Source organism: Rattus norvegicus, chromosome 10, assembly GCF_036323735.1.
Source record: "Rattus norvegicus strain BN/NHsdMcwi chromosome 10, GRCr8, whole genome shotgun sequence".
NCBI classification, from domain to species: Eukaryota; Metazoa; Chordata; class Mammalia; order Rodentia; family Muridae; genus Rattus; species Rattus norvegicus.
In genome coordinates this window covers 81,624,906-81,630,859 of record NC_086028.1, presented here as the reverse complement: position 1 = coordinate 81,630,859, position 5,954 = coordinate 81,624,906, and positions in this window count along the sequence as shown.

Genomic DNA, 5,954 nt, shown 5'->3' with positions numbered 1-5,954 from the left:
TGCTACTGGGTCGCTAGCAACAGCAATTCAGGCTTATGTAGGACAAACTGGTGAGATCTAAAACCAGTTCAGACCAAATCCATCTGAAGGAGCCTTTCCTTAACATTCCTTCTCTAACAGAACAGCCAGGTTCCTCACAGGCCTCTCTCTCTGGAATGAGGATATCTGCAATCCCCTAATCTTCTCCTGCAGAGGCGAGGAGAAGAGATCCAATCCAACCACAACTGCATGGTCCTCTCCAACCACAACCGCATGGTCCTCGGCCCAGGACCCATTGTAAGAACAGCATTTTCCAGGCTTTCTCTAGAAGCAAATAACTAGGAAACCTGTTGGGAAAATGAATACCCAGAAGGAGCCCCCTGTCCACTGCCTCCTTCTGTAGGAGCCATTCTTTCATTAGATATGAATATGGCTACTATGCCTCTTTCCATAAAATAGAAATTTCCCACCAGGCAGCTTTTCATAGGTACATTGGTCCCTAGAGACTTCAAAGGGGCTATGGGTCATAAGGGACCCCATTCAGACTCTGCACAAACAGAATCAAATGGTGTCTCAAGCTCCACTGGTCACGATTCAGATCTTTCCCATTTAAATAAAAGCGAGAAAGCAAATACTGCAGAAATGTCCAAATAAAGAAGTGTGCAAAAGCTTATTTCTCCTCCCTGGGATTCCATTTTGGTTGGTGGGTGTCATAGACAAAACGGAAGGGGCCTCAGTGAGCTGCTTGCTGTAAAAGAACTTAATAACTGACCCCTTTCTGAGTGTTTGCTTCTGAACTACTAAATGGAGATGGGGTGGGGGTAGGAAGAGTGCAAGTTGCTCCTTAGGATGTTGGGGCTTCTTAGGTGGTGGCTCACACCTTTAATCCGGGCAGAGGCAGAGGCAGAGGCAGAGGCAGAGGCAGAGGCAGAGGCAGAGAGGCAGAGGCAGAGAGGCAGAGGCAGAGGCAGAGGCAGAGGCAGAGAGGCAGAGGCAGAGAGGCAGAGGCAGAGAGGCAGAGGCAGAGGCAGAGGCAGAGGCAGAGGCAGAGGCAGAGGCAGAGGCAGAGGCAGAGGCGCAGAGGCAGAGGCAGAGGGGCAGAGGCAGAGGCAGAGGCAGAGGCAGAGAGGCAGAGGCAGAGGCAGAGGCAGAGGCAGAGGCAGAGGCAGAGAGGCAGAGAGGCAGAGGCAGAGAGGCAGAGGCAGAGGCAGAGGCAGAGGCAGAGGCAGAGGCAGAGGCAGAGGCAGAGGCAGAGGCAGAGGCAGGCAGATCTCTGAGTTCAAGGCCAGCCTGGTCTACAGAGTGAGTTCCAGGACAGCTATACAGAGAAACCGTCTTGAAATTAAAAAAAAAAAAAAAAAAGTTGGGTCTCTGCCTGTGGAGGGACTATGGGAATTGACAAGGAGTTTGGGGTGGGTGGAGTGAAGGAGAAATGAAATGGAATACACACTGAGTCAGAAGCCTGACTGAAGACCTGATCTTGCTGTCCCGAGCCTCAGTTTCTGCCTCGCTAGCATGGGAAGAATAAGCAGCACCCAGGACTGCTGGGGAGAGCACAACGAGGCAAGCTGAACCACTCTTATCCCTTTCTTCCATACAGGGCTAAACCAAAAGGAGGGCATGGGAGCCGTGCCCTGGGAAATGGGCACAGGCAAGCATCCCTATGGCTACTGGATGTTCTGACATGTGAGCTTAGCTGGTTCACCCTCTTCCTCTGCCACATCCAAGGGGAAATTAGAGTCCGTTGCAGCAAGCCTGTCTCAGTCCCTGTTTGCTTTGGCCACGTTGTGATGGTCTTGCTGGCTCTGCCAACAGGATTTTGGTGTTTGCTGTCCCGCCTGGCAAGGCTGCCGAGGCAGCTGGCGTTCTGCTTCTGATAATCGTGCTGGCGAACATTGCTCCAGGCAAGTGAAATCTGTCTCCAGACTGCTGCCCATTTCCTGATGCATCTGTCTCTCTCTCTCTCTCTCTTAGACGGATGGGTCCCATTGGACTATCATCACCACAAGATGGCTGGGTTTCTGAAAGCAGGGTGCTATACTCATAGCCCGGTCATTTCTACCTTTAAAATAACTGCTCTGGAGATACAGATCCAGAAACGAAAAGGCAGCAGGAAGTAAGCCAGGAAAAGACATGAACCAAAGGGCTGAGGGGAAGCTTTGCTTTCCAACATGTCTTTATATTTTCTGAGGGCAGTCGTTAATTTTGGAGGGCTATTGAGGAGCAAGGAGGCAAGAGAGACCTCTCACCCCTGAAGGCCATGCTGGACAAGTCAGAATACATGGTTTGGTAGCAGGGTGGAGAGAGCATGGTTAGCAGGTGCTCCTGACCAGACGGGAAGAATTTGTACTCCAAATAATCTCATCCCTTCCCACTCCAAAGCAACTCTTAGAGCCTCCAGCCGCTTCCAGAGCACACAGTGTGCTCACAAGAGATATGAAATGCCCGCCACATGTCGCACTGCCTCCGGCTTTCCTAAGCTGCTAGTTAATAACTTAAGAGTCATGGCTGGAGAAAGAAAAATAATTGAAAGGGATGCTTAGTACATTGCAGTCTCAAGTCTTCATTCCCTTCCTGACAATTTGCAGAATCCACTAGATTGCTTTTTAGATTCCTTGAGTTGAAATACCACTGTGTGCTGTAATTAAGTTAAGTGGCGTTGCCAGCTGTAAAGGCAAGGTTGTGAAGGATGCCATTTGGCTCATGTAATCATCCAGCTTGGGGTGGGGGCGCGGGAACAGCTGCCAGTCTGTCTGACTTACGCTCCCTGCCAGGGTGGAAGGAAAACTGGAATGGCAGTCAACCTTCGAAGGTTAGCGGGAGTCAGCCAGCCTGAAGTGGGTAAGGGTGAGTGAGACAAGTGATTCCTAAAACTGGTCATGTATCAGAACCCCTGGGAAGGGAGGTCTATTATTAATGGGCTAGGGAATGAGCCTGGGGCTCCACTAATACAAGCATTACTACCCGTTACTACCAGGGAGCAGAATTGTGTTCGTGTGTGCATGCGCACATGCATATATGCGCGAGTTTTACACATCTGAGTTTGAGAGTATTCCTTTTTCTCTTTTCCCTCTCTCTCCCTTCTGTCTCTGTCTCTGTCTCTGTCTCTGTCTCTGTCTCCGTCTCTGTCTCTGTCCCTCCCTCCCTCCCTCTTTCTGCATTATTCCCTGAGATAGGGTTTCTCACTGAACCAGAAGCTTGCCACCATTTTGGCTTAGCTGGCTGACCAATCAGCTGTCTGGATGTGCATGCCCCGCCCACTGAAGTCAGGATTCAGGCTATGAGCAGCCTTGCTGATGATTCAAATTCAGGTCCAAATTCTTGTATAGCAAACATGTCTCCCCAGCCCCCAGGACAGCTTTGAAAGTTCGAATAAACTCTCTCAACCAAATTGACTCGGTCTAGGGAGAAGCACATACATGAACCGTCTAGCGTTTTTCTGCATGTGATACTAAGGATTGAACCCAGGGCCTCTTGCATGCTGAGCAGGTGCTCTGACGCTGAGCTAAGACAGCTCCAGATTTACCCAGAGAATTTTTTTACTTTGTTAGTGTTTTGCTTATGTGTATGTGTACCACGTTATGTTCGACGCCGGAGGAGGCCAGGTCACTGAATATCCTGGAACTGGATTCACAGATGGCTGTGAACTGCAACCTGGGTGCTGGGAGCCTAACCCAGGTCTACAAGAGCAGCTAAGAACTCTCCACCACTGGGGGCGCTCTCTCTCTCTCTCTCTCTCTCTCTCTCTCTCTCTCTCTCTCTCCCCTCTCCCTCTCTCCCCTCCCCTCCCCCTTCTCTCTTTCTCCCTCCCTCCCTCTCTCTTGCTCCCTCTCTCATCCGGGCATCTGTGTCTGTGTGAGTAGAGTACGTGGGTAGGCATGTGCGCTACAGCACATATGGGGCCATCAGAGGACAACCTACAGAGGTCAGTTCTCTTCTCCTAGCAGATGGCCTCAAGGAACTGAAGTCAAGAAGGTCAGGGTTGCTGGCAAGTGCCTTTTCCCTCTGAGCCATCCTTCTAGCTGGTAGCAGGGTCATTTTTAACAACTTGGTCTTTAGGGACATCACTTTTGCACTGGACCCTCTCGGTCGGGGTTGCTCTTTTAGATTTACCAGGGGACAGAGATACATCCAGATGCCTTATGGATCAGATGAGCTGATCTGTGTGTCCCTCTTCTTGTTTCCTCCATCCCCCATACACCCAGCGGCTGTGTGCCAGCTCTCTGGTGTGTGTGTGTCACTTTGCACTTCCTTTCTCATCTGCTTCCCTGAGGTGTGTCTGCCTTTTCCAAAGTCCCCATAGTCAGTCATCCTTTTAAGTGTTGTAAGGGGTTGAAGGCAGGACTACCCTGGAAAGCTCCCAGCATTCTCTCTCCTTGGGCCTCTCCCCTTCCAACCCATCATGCTTCCATTTCTACAAACTCATCTTCTTTTTTTTTTTTTTTTTTTTCCGGAGCTGGGGACCGAACTCAGGGCCTTGCGCATGCTAGGCAAGCGCTCTACCACTGAGCTAAATCCCCAACCCACAAACTCATCCTCTTACACTCTCATTTGAACCCTTCAAAGGTCTCCACGACACTCCGGATTATACCCCTCCCAAAATAACATTTTAGACCAACTTCATACCAATTCATTGGGCAAACATTTATTGAATTCCTATTGAGGTCCTCGTTACTTTGGTTTAAAAGCCAGGAGCAAGGGGCTGCAGAGATGGCTCAGTAGTTATGTGAGCACCTCGGTTTGATTCCTAGTACCTACGTGGTGGTTCACAATCACCCGTAAATCCAGTTCCAGAAGGTTCATGTTGACATACATGCAGGCAAAAGACATAAAGGCATCATACATTCCAACCACACAAACGACTCGCTCTCATAAGGGATCAGGAGCAAAGGGCCACTGGGGTCCCCAGTGTGGTCTCTCTGTCTTTCCATAGTCATTTCCCAACATTCCTTGCTAAATCAACCAAATTGTGCTAGACCATATATATGTATTATGTTCAGGTTGCTACTTTCTCCTAGGCTTCTATACTGTGTCTATATCCCATATCAATTGTCTAAAAATCTTTTTTATTTATTTATGTTTTGTTTGACTTTTTTAAAAAAGATTTATTTATTATATATAAGTATACTGTAGCTGCCTTCAGACACACCAGAAGAGGGCATCGGATCTCATTACAGATGGTTCTGAGCTACCATGTGGTTGCTGGGATTTGAACTCAGGACCTCAGAAAGAGCAGTCAGTGCTCTTAACCACCGAGCCATCTCTCCAACCCATGTTTGTTTTTTGTTTGTTTGTTTCTTTTTTCTATTTTTCAGAGCTGGGGACCGAACCCAGGGCCTTGCATTTGCTAGGCAAGCGCTCTACCACTGAGCTAAATCCCCAACCCCCATGTTTGTTTTTAAGACAGAGTTTCTCTGTGTAGCCCTGGCTGTCCTTGGCTATCCTCGAACTCACTCTATAGATCATGCTGACCTCGAACTCATGAGGCACGCCTGCCTCTGCCTCCTGAGGGCTAGAATTACGGGCTTGCACCACCACTGCCCTGAGCTTAAAATCTTCTTTCTCCTTTGCTGACACCTTGAATAGCAGTGGACTTGGCTACCAGACGGATGTGAAGGGAGTCCTTCTCAGTCACAGATCCTGGAGTGTAACTCCAGCTAATCTGCGGGCTTCTCTGCAACACTCCACAGAGCAAGGTGTTAGCTGTCCCCTAACTTCCCCTACCCCCGTTAGCATTCAGTAGACAGTTACTTTCTGCGGCCCATGGATGGACAGAGCCACAGAGATAACCTGAAATTTCCCCTTCTCATTGGAGAACCCAGAGCTCTTTTTTTTTTTTTTTTTTTTTTTTGGTTCTTTTTTTTCGGAGCTGGGGACCAAACCCAGGGCCTTGCGCTTCCTAGGCAAGTGCTCTATCACTGAGCTAAATCCCCAACCCTCCCAGAGCTCTTTTTTTTTTTTTTTTAAAGGATTTA